Source organism: Rattus norvegicus, chromosome 18, assembly GCF_021556685.1.
Source record: "Rattus norvegicus strain SHRSP/BbbUtx chromosome 18, alternate assembly SHRSP_T2T, whole genome shotgun sequence".
Classification (NCBI taxonomy): Eukaryota; Metazoa; Chordata; class Mammalia; order Rodentia; family Muridae; genus Rattus; species Rattus norvegicus.
Window position 1 is genome coordinate 42,567,140 of NC_141551.1, and position 18,140 is coordinate 42,585,279.

General features: G+C 40.5%; 1 long non-coding RNA gene across 1 annotated transcript in view; it reads left to right on the plus strand.

The window, feature by feature from the left end:
- LOC108348790 (uncharacterized) overlaps positions 1-18,140 on the plus strand; it is a 133,154-nt gene extending 115,014 nt beyond the window's left edge. The window contains exon 4 of the long non-coding RNA XR_015642949.1: positions 18,003-18,140. This is a non-coding gene — a long non-coding RNA (uncharacterized LOC108348790). The remainder of the gene's footprint in view (positions 1-18,002) is intronic.

Here is an 18,140-nt window from a genome sequence, read left to right on the forward strand (position 1 = left end):
CTTTCACTCTGAGGTAGTGTCTGTCTTTGTCTCTGAGGTGTGTTTCCTGTAGGCAGCAGAATGCAGGGTCCTCGTTGCGTATCCAGTTTGTTAATCTATGTCTTTCTATTGGGGAGTTGAGGCCATTGATATTGAGAGAAATTAAGGAATAGTGATTATTTTTTCCCTTTATATTCATATTTGGATGTGAGGTTATGTTTGTGTGCTTTCATTCTCTTTGTTTTGTTGCCAAGACGATTAGTTTCTTGCTTCTTCTAGGGTATAGCTTGCCTCCTTATGTTGGGCTTTACCATTTATTATCCTTTGTAGTGCTGGATTTGTAGAAAGATATTGTGTAAATTTGGTTTTGTCATGGAATATCTTGGTTTCTCCATCAATGTTAATTGAGAGTTTTGCTGGATACAGTAACCTGGGCTGGCATTTGTGTTCTCTTAGGGTCTGTATGACATCAGTCCAGGACCTTCTGGCCTTCATAGTTTCTGGCGAGAAGTCTGGTGTGATTCTGATAGGTCTCCCTTTATATGTTACTTGACCTTTTTCCCTTACTGCTTTTAATATTCTTTCTTTATTTTGTGCGTTTGGTGTTTTGACAATTATGTGACGGGAGGTGTTTCTTTTCTGGTCCAATCTATTTGGAGTTCTGTAGGCTTCTTGTATGTCTATGGGTAACTTTTTTTTTTTGGTTAGGGGAGTTTTCTTCTATGATTTTGTTGAAGATATTTACTGGCCCTTTGAGCTGGGAGTCTTCACTCTCTTCTATACCTATTATCCTTAGGTTTGATCTTCTCATTGAGTCCTGGATTTCCTGTATGTTTTGGACCAGTAGCTTTTTCTGCTTTACATTATCTTTGACAGTTGAGTCAATGATTTCTATGGAATCTTCTGCTCCTGAGATTCTCTCTTCCATCTCTTGTATTCTGTTGGTGAAGCTTGTATCTACAGCTCCTTGTCTCTTCTTTTGGTTTTCTATATCCAGGGTTGTTTCCATGTGTTCTTTCTTGATTGCTTCTATTTCCATTTTTAATTCCTTCAACTGTTTGATTGTGTTTTCCTGGAATTCTTTCAGGGATTTTTGCGATTCCTCTCTGTAGGCTTCTACTTGTTTATTAATGTTTTCCTGTGTTTCCCTAAGTGTGTTCATGTCTTTCTTGAAGTCCTCCAGCATCATGATCAAAAATGATTTTGAAACTAGATCTTGCTTTTCTGGTGTGTTTGGATATTCCATGTTTGTTTTGGTGGGAGAATTGGGCTCCGATGATGGCATGTAGTCTTGGTTTCTGTTGCTTGGGTTCCTGCGCTTGCCTCTCGCCATCAGATTATCTCTAGTGTTACTTTGTTCTGCTATTTCTGACAGTGGCTAGACTGTCCTATAAGCCTGTGTGTCAGGAGTGCTGTAGACCTGTTTTCCTCTCTTTCAGTCAGTTATGGGGACAGAGTGTTCTGCTTTCGGGCGTGTAGTTTTTCCTCTCTACAGGTCTTCAGCTGTTCCTGTGGGCCTGTGTCTTGAGTTCACCAGGCAGCTTTCTTGCAGCAGAAAATTTGGTCTTACCTGTGGTCCCGAGGCTCAGGTTCGCTCGTGGGGTGCTGCCCAGGGGCTCTCTGCAGCGGCAGCAACCAGGAAGACCTGTGCCGCCCCTTCCGGAAGCTTCAGTGCACCAGGGTTCCAGATGGTCTTTGGCTTTTTCCTCTGGCGTCCGAGATGTGCGTGCAGGGAGCAGTCTCTTCTGGTTTCCCAGGCTTGTCTGCCTCTCTGAAGGTTTAGCTCTCCCTCCCACGGGATTTGGGTGCAGAGAACTGTTTATCCGGTCTGTTTCTTTCAGGTTCCGGCGGTGTCTCAGGCAGGTGTCCTGCCGCTCCTGGGCCCTCCCCCACGGGAGCCCAGAGGCCTTATACAGTTTCCTCTTGGGCCAGGGATGTGGGCAGGGGTGAGCCATGTTGGTGGTCTCTTCTGCTCTGCAGCCTCAGGAGTGCCCACCTGACCAGGCGGTTGGGTCTCTCTCTCACCGGGTCTGGGAGCAGAGAGCTGCTGCGGGCCGGGATCCGCGGGTGTGGGACTTCTGGTAAACACAGAACGTGCCCGGTCCTAGAGAAATTCTGCTTCCGTGTGTCCCAAGCTCACCAGGCAGCTTTCTTGCAGCAGAAAATTTGGTCTTACCTGTGGTCCCGAGGCTCAGGTTCGCTCGTGGGGTGCTGCCCAGGGGCTCTCTGCAGAGGCAGCAACCAGGAAGACCTGTGCCGCCCCTTCCGGGAGCTTCAGTGCACCAGGGTTCCAGATGGTCTTTGGCTTTTTCCTCTGGCGTCCGAGATGTGCGTGCAGGGAGCAGTCTCTTCTGGTTTCCCAGGCTTGTCTGCCTCTCTGAAGGTTTAGCTCTCCCTCCCACGGGATTTGGGTGCAGAGAACTGTTTATCCGGTCTGTTTCTTTCAGGTTCCGGCGGTGTCTCAGGCAGGTGTTCTGCCGCTCCTGGGCCCTCCCCCACGGGAGCCCAGAGGCCTTATACAGTTTCCTCTTGGGCCAGGGATGTGGGCAGGGGTGAGCCGTGTTGGTGGTCTCTTCTGCTCTGCAGCCTCAGGAGTGCCCACCTGACCAGGCGGTTGGGTCTCTCTCTCACCGGCTCTGGGAGCAGAGAGCTGCTGCGGGCCGGGATCCGCAGGTGTGGGACTTCCGGTAAACACAGAACGTGCCCGGTCCTAGAGAAATTCTGCTTCCGTGTGTCCCAAGCTCACCATGCAGCTTTCTTGCAGCAGAAAATTTGGTCTTACCTGTGGTCCCGAGGCTCAGGTTCGCTCGTGGGGTGCTGCCCAGGGGCTCTCTGCAGCGGCAGCAACCAGGAAGACCTGTGCCGCCCCTTCCGGGAGCTTCAGTGCACCAGGGTTCCAGATGGTCTTTGGCTTTTTCCTCTGGCGTCCGAGATGTGCGTGCAGGGAGCAGTCTCTTCTGGTTTCCCAGGCTTGTCTGCCTCTCTGAAGGTTTAGCTCTCCCTCCCACGGGATTTGGGTGCAGAGAACTGTTTATCCGGTCTGTTTCTTTCAGGTTCCGGCGGTGTCTCAGGCAGGTGTCCTGCCGCTCCTGGGCCCTCCCCCACGGGAGCCCAGAGGCCTTATACAGTTTCCTCTTGGGCCAGGGATGTGGGCAGGGGTGAGCCTTGTTGTTGGTCTCTTCTGCTCTGCAGCCTCAGGAGTGCCCACCTGACCAGGCGGTTGGGTATCTCTCTAGCCTCAGTTCTTTTGTCAGAGATTTACTGACAGAATAGCTCAGCTCCTGTGGAAGTTAGGGTAACAGGTCAGGCCTCACAGGATTGCCATGAGATTTGTATGAAACAGTAAATGTGAAAGCTTTGCATAGTGTTATTCAGACATAGTCTTAGGGTTTCTATTCCTGCACAAAACATCATGACCAAGAACCAAGTTGGGGAGGAAAGGGATTTTTCAGCTTACATTTCCACATTGCTGTTCGTCACCAAAGGAAGTCAGCACAGGACCTCACAGAGGGCAGGAACTTGGAGGCAAGAGCTGATGCGGAGGCCATGGAGGGATGCTGCTTACTGGATTGCTCTATATGGCTTGCTCAGCTTTCTTTCTTATAGAACTCAGGGCTACCACTCCAGGGGTGGTACCACCATAGGTAGGATGGTCCAGCCCATGGTGGGTGCCACCGTTCCTTAGGCTGTCAGTCTTTGGCTATGTGAGGAAAGTAGCATAAACATGAGATCGAGTAAGCAGTGTTCACGCACAGTTTGTTTTCAAGAACCTGTTTGAATTCCTATGCTGACTTCCCTTAGGGATGGACTATGACCAGTAGGATACATATGAACACCTAGAACACAGGGCCAGGTGCAGAGCAAACCAAAACAGCCTTAAGTTATAAGAAAATTCAAGCCAAATAAACCCTTTCTTCCTTGAGGTGCTGTGAGTTGAGGTGTTTTATCACAGCAACAGAAAGGAAACTAAAATAGTTAATTTATGTTCAGTAAATTTATCTTTTTTACCTTCTTGGTTCATTAGTTATTTATTACAGTGGTTTTGGAAAATTCGTGTTTGTATCTTAATTTTTCATTTATTTGTTAATTTTATTGAAGTCTAACTCCTGTTTCTCTTTTTGCGTATCTGTCGAAGTTTTCTTTCGTCACGTGTCAAAATCAGTAGAAAGGTTATTCTCTGAATGGCACCAAGGATCTCATATACCAATAGTAAAAGACAACCAATTATGGCATTTCACTCTACTGTCAAGAATGGGATGTGAATTCTGACAGCTGCAGGAATGAGTCTGGCTGGAGCAGCAAACAAAAAGTTGCCTTTAGAAAAGTTCTCAATAATCAGCAAGATGGCTCAAGTGGTATAGATGCTTTCCATGGAAGCCAAACAACCTGAGCTTTATCTCTCAGTCCGTGTAAAAGTGGAAGGAGAGAACTGACCCTATAAAAGACAAAATTGTCCTGACTCTGCACGCACACTGTGGAATGTGAATAGTCACACTCATAGTAATAAGTTTAAAAAGAAAGAAAAGGGTTGCACAAAAGAGATTTGTAGAAGAAAAAAACATGAATTTATAAATGGAATAAAATGGAAAAGGACAGAGTTATTAGTTAATTCTCACAGGAATGTGGTAGTTTCCCCCTGTATATTTGGTAACTCTTTTTCTAAATTCAGGAAATTTTTCTTCTATTACATCTATCTATGTAGTTTTATTTCATTTATTCTCTTTTCCAGGGACTCAAATTATCCATATACCTAACTTTGGTACCTGCAAACTTCTTTCTTGCTTTTTTAAATTTTAGGAAATTTTTTTTTCTAGTCCTGATTTTAATTTTACATAGAATCTTTTTAGTGGCTGGTTACAAAATGAATTTTAATGCTTTTCTTTTGTCACTGACTCCCTTGTCAAGCATTCTTTATTTATTTGTTGTTTTCCTTTATGGTTGCCCTAGCAACATATAACTGATGTTACTATTCTGCTACTGTGAGCATGCTGACTCCTCGAAGCTGTCTTTTTCACAGCACCTTTCCTTTTTTCTGGATCATTCTTTGCTACCCTATTTGAATGGTGTTTTGGCCATCTAAGACTGCTATATTTTTCAACACATAGCGTGACTGGATTAACCCGCTTCTGTTCTCTCTCTTCTTCTCAATTTAGTAAACAGACAAATGGAGGGCTTGGCAGTCCAACTGGAGGGCTGGAGGGCATGCCAATCAGCACAAGCTCTGGTTTTGTTCTACTTTCACATGGAACTCTGTGTGGCCCAAAGTGAGACCTGGATGCTCACACGACTCTGACTGCTGAAGGTTCACAGGTTACTTCCTAGCCTCTCCATGCAATGTTGTTTCTTCCTGTTGATTATTACCTATGATCACGTGCTCATTGCCAAGCCTGATTATTCCTGGTGTTAATGATATCATGTGATTTAACTGGAGGTTGTATGTACATGAGAGTGTATTTGGAAACATATAAATAATTTTCTGTGAAACATATATTTGAAGAGATCATTTGCTAACAGTGAATGCCATCAAAAATAGACACCAGCAAGTGAAAGATTGAAGAATGTAATGATTCATAAAAAATTGTATGCACATTATTTTGCAAGGATATAGAAATTTTAACACTCTCTGAGGATCTAAAATTTAATGTTGTATATGCTAAATTACCCAAGACAGATAATAAGGCTGAGGTCTCATATCAAGACATTTATAAATGACATTATTCTAGGTTTGACTTAAAATACTTAGAATATACACATCATTTTTCTTTTTACTACTTTAGTCGAGGAACAGACCAGGTCTTGTGTAATAAATGAAAGTGTAGACATAATAGTTTTTGTTTCTTATCTGAGATATTACCCCACTCCAGTCCCCCCCTGTGTGTATGTGTGTGTGTGTGTGTGTGTATGTGTGTGTGTGTGTGTGTGTGTGTATGTGTGTGTGTGTGCGTGTGCATATAATATATAAATATACAGACTTCTTTGAGACATTGTTTTCTTTAGGTCTGTCTTTTTGTTTTGTGGAAGAAATAGCATGGCCCAGATTTCCTTGGTGGGAGAAATTTTGGAATTAAACCTCATGTGATATGCAAAATAAATGAGCCCAAAATGAAATGGGAGGTGGCTCAGTTTCTGCTTTCCTGCTGTAAACTCATTTGTCAGAATAATAGATACTGTGTCTACATGGACGACCTCTATGGCCTCTCAGGAACTCTGTTTGATTCGACAGCTAAGCCACTTGGTAGAATCTGAGCAAGAGTTGCAATCAAATTGGGGACTGTAAGTTAGGAAGCCAAAAACTTAAGAATTAAGAATCTAAATTTATTATTCAATTAATTTCAAATGCACAGAGCCGCAGAAGAAATCAGAAAAATCTCCCGGTATCTTTTGTGCAATTATAATTAGCACTTTTCTATGCTTTTGGATAAACCGCTAGATACTGGAGGGTATGATGCATTCAATAATCATGTGAAGAGTTGCTCATAAGAGCTGATCATATCGTTTGATTTTTTTTGCTATTTTAGGAACAAGCCTAATAAATGTTTATTATTAAAAAAGAGTCCAGATAAAGTCAGTCATCTATGCTTTCAAACACTTATCTGTTCTAGTTACTTAGTCAACCTGAATTACATCTTCTCCTTGGCAAATGGCACCTGAATTCATTGTAGAGAATACTCACATCTTTTACTCGTTAAAAAATGATGACAATGCACCTGTTTTCGATTTGCCTCTGTTGGTTGCCATAGTTTCAATGGCATAGTTTCAACTAGGATACAATGACCCCAGTTTCCATGGGCACACCACTGGCTAGGGCTGAAATGCTCTCTGTCATGATTCCAGGGTAAAATGAGGAACATCGGCTACATAGAACTGGGTTTCTGAAAGTTTCCAAATGAAGCATTCGAAAAATAAAAGCAAGGTCCCTTCTTGCCCAAACACAGCACAACCATGAAGAAATGGTAGCTAATTGTAGGCAAGTGCACCTAACGATGACATTTCTCAAGAAGACAAAGGGAGAGGGAAAGGAAGAACAGAAGGGAGATGGGAGCTGTGAGAGAATTATTAAAAGATTAAGTCATTTGGATAGCGAGTTAAGTAGAATTAAAACATTTTTAATTAGACGCCTTGATAGCAAATGTGCTGATTTTACCCTTTCATTTTCCACAGATTCTAGTTTGGAGGAAAACCTCTCCTTTCCCATTGTGTCTTGTGGTACCCAAAGAATTTGAAATTCATCAGATGCACAGTCCCCTCCCCTCCCTTCGCCTGCTCTGCTGCTATCCGAAGCTGCTTGCCTTTCATTTGAGTTTCCTTCCAGCTCACCAGCCTGTTTTCTCCACATTCTGCATCTCAGTTTTTAAACTCTTGCCTTGGCATATGTTCTTGTTTCCCAGTTTAGAATGTGTGCTGTTTTGTCCTCCTTGCTGAGCTGTAGGATAAGAGTTGCTGGGATAATGAGCTGGTTTGATGTTCTTATTGGGGCTGGTCCCCACTCCTACACATGCTCAAGAGACACCTTGTTGATTCATTACTTGCATCCATTTACACTGCCTAGCTTGCAGACATACCTTCTCTTATATCATTGTAAGATCATGAAGGAGGCTCCAGAAGAAAAGATGGATAGCCCAAAAACACCAGCTGTGTGGGAGTGGGCCAGGCCTTCAATATCAACATAGGAGGCAGAGGCAAGTGGAAGTCTGTAAATTTGAGACCAGCCTAGTCTACAGGGTACATTCCAGGGCATCCAGCAGAGAAACCCTTTCTTGGACAACCACAACAACAAACAATCGAACACCAGAATACATTCAACATAGCTTTTCTGTGGCATGGCTTTCCTGGGGAAATGTTCTGAAGAAGTAGACCAGCCCATGGTTTTTCTTTGAGGTTGTTGATGTGGGTGCTGATGCTGTGTGGTCGCAGAGAAGCAATGAGCTGAGTGGCTTAGTACCTGTCATTTTCTCATTTGCTTCTTGATGTCTTTATGTTTTTGGAGCTAAGGGTGTGTCTTTCCTGTAGTATAGGTAGGGTACTTCTCTGGTGAAGGTTTTCTCAACTTCAGTGACAGCTCAGAAATTTTCTCTAGGTTTAATGATCTAGATTTCCCCCAACTTTCATTACTAGAAAGTTTCTTCACATTTCTATAAAGGTTCAAAAGATTCATTTTTCCTGCAGATAGACCTGAAATTAAAAAAATAAGCTTTTTCTTTTTTATTAAAGAAATTGTGTTAGTGATTTAAAATCCATTACCACCATTTGTTATGTGCTGGGCTACACGTCTGCAGCAGAGACCCGTGGCTGTCTCTAAGTCTGCCAGCGTCCTCCTATGTGCTGCTTACTCAGATGCTCATAGTGGACTGGTGATCACAGAGGTACTGTCTGAAACCGGTTCTATCAGACCTTCACATTTAAAGAATAATAAATTGGCATGAGACTCTTTGCAAACTTGGGGAGTTGTTATGGTGATGGAGCTGTCAGGACTTCAGGCACATAAAAACACAGCCATTGCTGTTCATTTATCACAGTGTTAAAAGACTTCAAAAAGCAGTGTGTCATATTTACACTACCCCTTCCACACATCAAAGATACTGAGTGCAGGATATATGTGTTTGTTATCTCCTTATCAATTAGTTAGTTGAATAATTTTTTTCACATTTAAATAAAAATTTGACACAGTGTCTTAGGGTTTTACTGCTGTGAACAGACACCATGACCAAGGCGAGTCTCATAAGGAAAACATTTAATTGGGGCTGGCTTATAGGTTCAAAAGTTCAGTTCATTATTGTCAAGGAGGGTCCATGGTAGTATCCAGGCAGGCATGGTGCAGGCAGAGCTGAGAGTTCTACATCTTCATCTGGAGGCTGCTTGCAGAATACTGGCTTCTAGGCAGCTAGGATGAGGGTCTTAAAAGCCACACCCACAGTGACATGCCTACTGCAACAGAGCCATACTTTCTAGTAGTGCCACTCCCTAGGCCAAGCAAATACAAACCATTGCACATGACAGATCCAATTAGATAATGTAAAGGAGCTGAGCAAGGAAAACAAAGGCAGAATTGTTCTTTTTCATTGTCATTGCCACTCTTAGAGAGTGTGTCTGTTATCAGTCAGTTATGCATTCCTACAGAATCACTCTTCCTCTGTCTCTCTCACCTCCCACACCACAGACATACTTGGGAGGTAGAATAATTTTTTTTTAAACAAAGGTAGAACACTTCTTGCCTTTTTCTTCACCCTGCTTCTTCACAGAGGGCAATGACCAGAATCCTCTTGTGTAAGTACGTGTGTCTGCTCTTTTCTTTTTCATGCTTTCAAGGTTCTATTTTGTGACTGTATCACGTTTTGACTAATTCTTGTCCAAGAAGGAAGCAATGGCGGTATTTTCTGACTTTGAAATTAGAGTGATATATGCTATATGATAAAACGATAAGTGATGCATCAACACACATTCCTGGGCATCTTTGTGAATGTGCAGGTATCTTGAAGTTATCCTACATAAACAAACAAACAAACAACAAAATAAGCAAAAAAAACCTGTGATCTTAGTGCTGCCAATCCAAAGTACTGGACCTTGAAATACAGCCCTATTTATGGCGCCTTTTGAAAACAGTAATAAGTACAAGAAACAAAACAAAACAAACAAACAAACAAAAAACAAAAACAAACAAACAAAAAAACTGGGGTAGAGTAACTGGCCAGGAAGCTCCAAAGATCTTGTTTCTTTCTTTCCAGGGCTGGGGTTATAGATATGTGCCACTCACTGTGCTTGTTTTTTACATGGATGTTGGGTCTTAATTCAGGTCTACCTGCTATGCAGAGAGAACTGAACCCAGTGCCACTGAGGTTCTTTTAATAGCAGGAAAAAGGATATCCTAGCCATAATGTATAGAATATGGACACAAAGGTCTATGCATCAAAGTTTCGGTTCAAGCATATCCTAGTCTTGTACTTGCCTATCCTACAGTAGGAAAGAGAGCAGGTACTTAATGAGGTAGCGAAGAGAAGAAGGGAGAAGTTGGAGGACTGAGTTGGGAGGCTCAGGTGTAGGCTGTCTGTTCACAAGGTGTTCATTCACAGAATCCCTCTACACAAATAGGAGATCCAGGCACAGATCCAGGGAAGGATGAAATACCGTTAGGATGCAGCTAATGTTTATTTCATTTAGCTTTTTAACCTTTTGTTATTTAATTCCTGTTTTAATTGTCATGAAGGAAAAAAACCCACAAAAGAAAAATGAATTAGCATGAAAATATTGTGCATATGTCTATATTTTTGTATTACCTAAGAGTTAGTGAGAAAGAGCTAATGGTGACACTAATTACTGTTCTGCTGTCCATGTCACATCGTGCTTAATGTTCTCTTTTGCAATGACCTTTCATTTGATTGCTCCAGAAAATACGGTAATCAAATCTACTTGAACACCCCTAACGTCATATGAACAAGTGATATGATATTTTGTGTGGCTGCTGGGGTAATTACCAACATACATGGGGATAATATATGCAAGTCTTGTGTGAGGGAAATTATAGGTCAGTCCTGTTGTTGCATGGTGCCATTTCTGCAGTGATGAAAGAATTGCTGTTAATTACAGATTATCACCATCTTTAATTTTCATAATTCCACGCTATCCAAATACTCTTTTGAAACACAAATTGTGTTTTTTTTTCCAACAAGATGGCAGCGTTGGATTCATCAGTCATAATCCTTGGGAGACTTGGGGGGATGCATTTGACAAATTCATAGCCATTATAGGGTAAACAAGGATTATTCATGAGTCTTGGGAAGACTTTCCTTTCCACTGGCCAGCATGCATATTTCATTCTCTGAAAGCTTCACTCCTGAGTTCTTCTGCATAAATATTGCTCTTCTTATAAGTGGTTCTGTCCCCCAGGGAGAAGTGAAATCAGAAGCCAGTGAGAGCAAGTTTGGGCTATTGGAAAGTGAAAGTTCTGGTCTCACTGCAATTCCCACAGACAGTATGTGCCCCTGATGACTTCCTCACTGAATGCTGGGCAGTGACAGTCAAACTTCCCTAGTTAGTGGGTGAGTGAGTCAGATTATATCCTGCTTCTAATCAGCCTTAGCAGACACTCAGAAAGCTTTAATACTTTCTACAGCCCTGGAATGGCCTGGTTCCTTCCTGCAGGGCCACCATTTATTTACAGAAATGGAATTTTGTGTTCATCATTTTAAGCGACAAGATAAAATAAATTATATATAACAATCAGCCACTTTACCCAATTACATGAGCCTTGAAAAGCAATTATTTTATGTTTGAAGCATTTAAGTTCATGTCTTTTTATGTCTGAATACAATGATTGAATTTTTTTTTGTATCTATGGGAGAAATTGTCATTTATCCAGTACTCAGCAATAGGGCTGGAATTGCTTTGTTCTTAACATTTTTCGAAAAGGAAAATATGCTGCGTTTCTCTATAGACTGGATTCCTCTGGAGAATACTTTAGGTTAAGGAACACACCACAGCATATAAATGCAGCTAACTGTCTTTGCTGCTTACTTAGTGAGATGTCATTTCCAGCCTTACTGAAACTACATCAATCCACTAGTAACTTTTGAGGATTCATAAACAGCCCAGATGGATTATAAATGGGTTATTGCTACTTATAGTACATTTTTCATTAACAAGGAGACTGAAGTTGTTCCTCGCAAGACTTCTCTGTTTATCAACACTGTAAAACAAACAAACAAAAAACAACAGCAAAAACCTGTATCATTTTATAGTTATTTAAAAGCAGAGAGAACTTTCTCCAGTCAAAGCTAGCCTGCCTCTGCTCCCCGACTCCAACTTGCTTAGTGATTTGTAAATTTGATAGAGTTCTAATTTTATAGGAGCCCATCACAGCTGCCCAGTGTTTTGGAGAAGATTTTCAAATATAGAAATCTGAGTATTCAAATCTCTCAGGATAAAAGCTCTTTGGACCAAACTGATAATTTGTGTCTTTGAGATTTGTCTCATCTGAAGCAGGGGGATATCTTTTCACAACATTTACCACTGGTAAAAATTATACCAGAACTCCCAACTACTCCCCAAGGAGAACTTGAGGTTGACCAGTCCAGAATGAACTGTGTTAAATTCTCATTCTTTGTGGCAATGTTAGTTATAGTAAAAGTAGACTTGAAATGGTTCAAGTGTGTTCTGACACATAAGAACCTATGATAGATATATTGCCATTTTAATTTGAAACCCCATTTGTTCAAAAGGAAATGTAACCTGCAGGTTACTATTTTTAAAGCATTCATACCCGCCTTACCACAAACTCTTCACTCGAAATACAATAGTTATAAGACTTGATCTGTTGACAAGGTCTGTCTTTGAAGGAAATGTGTTATCAACTAAACAAATATTATCTCATTAAGAGTGTTTTATGTCGTTTCTTAGTTTATTGAGGGGAGGGGGGAAGGCTCGTGCAAAACAGTTCCTGTGTGGAGGTCAGAGGGCAGAGGGCAATTTGTCAGATCATTCCTAAGTGGGTCCTAAGGATCAAACTCGGGTCTTAGGACTTAGCAAGCAAGTATACCTGCTGACTCACCTCGCTCTTTTGAAAGGTTTTGGTAGTTTCATATCAGAAGTGGTTAAAAATCATATGGCTGAAACGAATAAGTCTGTATGCATTTTTTTCAGTTTAACTAGAGGAATCATCTAGTACAGCTCTCAAAGCAAAACATAAAGCAAAAGCACATTAAAGAGGGTGAAAATAGTTTAGTATATTTTAATGTAGGTTTATTTATTTTTAGTATTCTTGATATTTCTGTTCACAGGGAAATACTGATTGAGGGTTCTGTTTCCCTCAAAGGCTAAAGCTGCATGACCTTCAAGGACTGATGGATAAGATGAGTGCAGACACTATCTAGAAGATGTTTTTGAAACCATAGTGAACATAGCCATCGCTGTATCAGTTCTTCCAAATGTAGAATCCTAGATGAGGGTGATACTCCCTACCTGTAATCTCAGTACTCCAGAGACTGAGGCAGGATTGAGAGTTCAAGGTCCACCTAAGATATATACTGAGACCTTGCCTTAAAAATAAACTATAGCAACATACAGATTTTGGGTTCTAGGCAGTGAGTTTTGCCTCTTGGATCTCAACACAGGACCAGGAATTCAGGATTTCTAATCAATCTCCAGGTAATTCTCATAAAGGATACTGTAGCTGTTCTTAAGGAACATTTCACTAAGGCGAGTGTTAAGGATGTCCCTAACAATAGTTGAAGTTTATGTATATCACACTCTTACTAAATATATACACATACAATCTTCAGTAAGTTTAGTTTGATCATGAGGAATGATAATGCTAATTCAAGACTCTTGGTTTTACAGACTACTCTTCTGCATACAAATCTGAATGTACCCTTGAGCTTATGATTTCTGCTTATTGGCTCCCAGGGAAAAGCAGAGCAGATAGTGAGGTCACTGAAGATGTTTCTGTTTGTGGTAGGGGGTCATAGCAGACCTATTCTAACACTCCTTCTAGTCTGTGTGTCTTGGACACAGGAAGCCTTAAATATAATTTATAGAGTCCAGAGAGCTGCTAACTATATTCTTGACAGTCCTAGTGGGCATTTGACTGAGACTTCTTATAGAGTCTTTGCAAGGCAAGGCATTTCTTTGGACCGATATTCATCTGTCAGAAAGTTGACTAGGTTTCCAGGAAAGCATTTTATAGACTTATATTTTTCTTCTTTTTCTTGCAGAGAAAGCAAAGCAAAACAAAACAAAATGAAATGAAATGAGACAAAGCAAGAGTGAACAGGGGAAATGGTAGTTGAGGTGTCCTAAGGCTCCGGAGGACCTGGTGTTCTCATACAGTGTAGGAGCTGGGTGAGCCTCATAGCCTCAGGAAGAGGGTCAAAGGAGACAAGCTAAAGGGAAGGAAGAGGGCACAAGTGCAGCAGCTCACATATCCGATTCAGCAAGGGCCGTGATATGATTTCTGTGTAGGTGCTGACACCCTGTTTCTCCCTCAGTCCAGGCAGTGACCATGGCTTGTGTCCTTGAGTTTGTTTTTCATGTGCCAAGTGGTAGAGGACAGAAAAAAAATTACGAGAAGAGTGTGGCTTTGCATCTGCAGTTACAAACTTTCGACAGGAAAAAGCAAACCCCTCAAGACAGACTGTATCACATTGAAAACTATCCAGAAAAGCTATGTCATATCTAGGAATAAAAATTCAAGAGATTTTTGCAGACCAGTAATCGTGCTATCAAAAAACTCTTTTGACCTTACGAACTCAATGAGAGAATTCAATAGAAACCCAGTTTTCATTCTGAAGACCATTTAAACAGAGGTACTGACTAGACATTTTAATAGTTGAAAACTGTTGTATCTTGGATTGAAAAATTGATTTACAGTAGATTTTAATGCTCCCAGCAAAAGATTTTTGGCATTTTATATCCCTCTGTTTGTCATTCTTGTGCACTGACACAGCTATGAATCTTGACTATAGCTCCATTTCCAGTTAATATAGATGTTCTACATGTAATCTTGGTCTCCACTCTCTCCTGGAAATTGAAAACATAGTAAAAGCAATCAAAAAGTCTTTCTAAAGTAAAAATATCAAAAGTAATCATAATAACACATCTTGTGTGCTGAAAGATATTGACCACATTTGTGGAAGGCACAGTGAGTACAGGTACACATGACGATTGAGTGTTGCATTTCTAGTTAACAAGGCCATCTATATTTTTCCCTACTGCCCCAGGAAATACTATATTTCATTAAAGTTTTGAAATAATTGAAGTCCCCTTCCATTGTAAGAAATAATAGACAAATCATATGCGTTGTTGTTTCTTATAATGTAATATACTGTAAAAGTGCAACTCTCTTATAATCTGGATATCTACATTAGTACAGTGAAGACAAGTGTTCCTCATTGTCTTGTTGTGCCCCATGGCCACTGAATATTACTAATACCCTTTTTCATTTCTAATTCTGTCATTTAAGGAAGGTCATACATTGACTCACTTAGTATAGATAGCTTTTTGAACTTAGCCCCTTTCACTGAGACAGATTTTTGAGAAACTGGTTGTTTTGTGTGTCAGTTTTTCATTTCATTTCACAGAATGCTGATTAGTGTTCCGTGTTGTAGCTGGAAACTTAAGTATTACCTGTTAAAGGGACCTGGATAATTCTGTTTTAAGCTATTGTGAGAGTAAGGCTGCTATAGACATTCATGCACAGGTCTTTGTGGGTAAGATACTTTTTTCATTTTGAGGGGCTATATTATGGGTAGGACAAGGGCTGAATCTTATGGTATCTACATGTTTAATTCATATATTTGCATATTTAATAATGCAAACCGTTCACCACAGTAGCTGTACCATTTTGTCTTCCCAACAGAAATGTCTTGAGTTTCTAGTTTCTCTACTATCCAGTGGGGTTAATTTAGGCTTCTGTGTTTATTGACACTCCTGTGCAGGTAGCTGGAGGTAAGGAACTGCTTCCCCCGGTCCACTACTGACCATGGGGCTGTGGAACGGAGTGGGTGGTTTTGGTATCACCAGGAAATAATGAAAGTCCTTATTCTCTACTCAGTCTCCTTGCATTCCAGCACAATAGAAATCCTGGTTTTTCTAGGTTGGTATAGTAGTTCAGGTTCTCCACTGAAGCTTCTCAAACACCACTCTCACAGGGTACCCAGGTCCCTAGTGTCTCCATTCCTTAATGTGAGCTATCTTGGTTGGCGTAGAATAGTTTATGATCCAAAATATTTCTGCTTTGCTAGGCTGGTACTCTCTTTGGAATCTCTGGTTTGGAAGAAAAGCATTCATTGAACACTGTAATTTTGTCCTTGTCTGTTAGTGTTGTTGGGGTTTTGGCTTCTTCAGCTCAGCAAATGAGGCAAAAAGAAAAGCAGAGAAACTGATGTGGTTGTGTTTCTTGAGTCCCTGAAGTCACTAAGCAAGAGAATGGCCTTGGAGCTTGCTTACTCTTTTGTACCTATTAGTATATATGTTTTCTATTAATTTTCCTATTTATACATGCTCAATTATTAGGAACTGTAGAAATCAACACTTAACCCAAAATTTAAAAACATTCTTTCAAGGTTGGAACCTCTGTCTCTTTCTTTTAAATTCAGAAACATTAATTTATAATTTAAAGCCATGCTCAATAGGAACAAAACAGTTCTCCCTCCCTGAGTTTGTTATAGAATTGGGAGCCCAGGATCTTCCCACCCAGTGTCTTTCATGAGTGACAGCTGGATATATATCAGCTGAGGAGGCATATAATATATAAGCAATACTTTCTTTTTTACTTTTTCATGGCCTGGCAGATTATAGTTTTGATGGCTTTATCCCTTTTCTTTGGAAAAGCTAGGAAAGGTGAGTCTCTTAGCACTTAACATCTGCACTCAATTAAATGGTCAAGAAGCAGACATGAAGACATGCAGAACAGCTGATAGTTACAAGAGAAGAGGTGAGGAAGAAAAGGGCAAGGACGAGATCTGCCAGGTATTTTGTCACAGCACATCACTTAACTAAGGTGACACTACTTCAGCTGCCAAGAGAAGCCTTCCTTGAGTTTCTAACCCAGTGAAGAGTATGTCAGATAAATGCAGGTTTTTTCAGAATGAAGACCTTTGCCTCCGAGTGGTACTTGCTGAATGTGAAATTGTTTACTTATCTGTTCCTAGTAGATTAACACAAAATCATACTGGAATGTTTTATAAATCATCTGGGGGGAGGGGAAGGAATCACTGTTTAGGTTAATAAGAGTGCCATTCTGTATTCTGTGCATTGACTTATTGTCAGAAACAGTTCAGCTCTTCATGGCAAGGTTCACTGCATTTGCTTTGGTCCACCACGCATGCTGAAGAAGCCTCATCCTGCACATTATCTCAGAAGAATAAATATACCACTTGGAACTATTATGTTATTTGCCATTAACTATCACACAAAGATGAGATTTTATCATTTGTATTGGGTTTCTATTTTGACTCTGTCCTAATTACGGTTCTAATTTTCTAATTGTACTATTGTTATTTTCTTCTTAAATTAAAATAAATAAAATAAAAATTAAATTAAAATAAACCATATATAGCCTGACTGGTATAACCAATAAGTCCATATATGTAGACATACATACATAGAGACACCCATAGACACAGGCACACACACACACACACACACACACACACACACACACACTCACATGCATGTAGGTACTTACTCACTCAAACACATATATGGTAAAACAATAAAAGTTTAACTCTTGTTCCCATCCCAATCTGGTGCGGATGATCAGAAAGCAGTTATTTTTCTTTTCAAAATGGCTTAGAGAATGGATGTCTTCTAACTTCTAGCACTGGTCTTGGCCATTATTCTATATATTTTTTCCTTTTAAAAAATTGTCTGCCATAACATTACAAACTATTCTGCATATATCTAAGGTCATGAGATTTTTTTTTAAAGTTCAAATGGATTTTTTAATAAGAGATCATGCTTGGGGAAGTATCTGGGCTATGGTCTAATTTTACATCTAGATAAAAGTAACTATATAGATGTTATGTGAACGATTTCAACGTTTGGAATTTTACTTTATCAATGACAGTTCTCTTGCCTGTGAAAGTCTGTGGACTCACGCCTGGGACTTGGAAGGGCCTAAAATTTTGATGGGTGACATGGGTAACATGGAACCACTTTGTATTGTTCTGGGAACCAATTCTGTCATCAGCTTACTACTTCTTAAAATTTTTTATTACAAAATCATCAAATGCATAGAACCTTGAAGGCACTAATGAAAACACAAAGTCTCATCCTATCTCTGGAAATCCTCTAGACAAGATAAGAAAATTTGAAACAGAGGGAGATGACAGAAATACCTCAAGTGATCTTGTAATTTATTTTAGCTTTGATGAAGATCTGTAACTTTTGACCTCAGAGTACATATGAGGTGTAGTGTTAAGACTCATTGGTATGTTACAGGAATTCGCCATCTTGGGAGGCCTGGAATTGCAATATTCAAAATGTGAAACAGATCTGACATAGAGGGGATTAATCTAAAACTTTTTTTTCAGGGGTCAAACTGCAGGAAGGAAAAGCTAGCACATTAAAGGTGATCTTCAAATAGACCCTAACATTAAAATGACCTCCAGCAGGAATCCCATGGCTGGGCCCATATCCAAATGAAATAAAGTCAGTAAGTATGTCAAAGA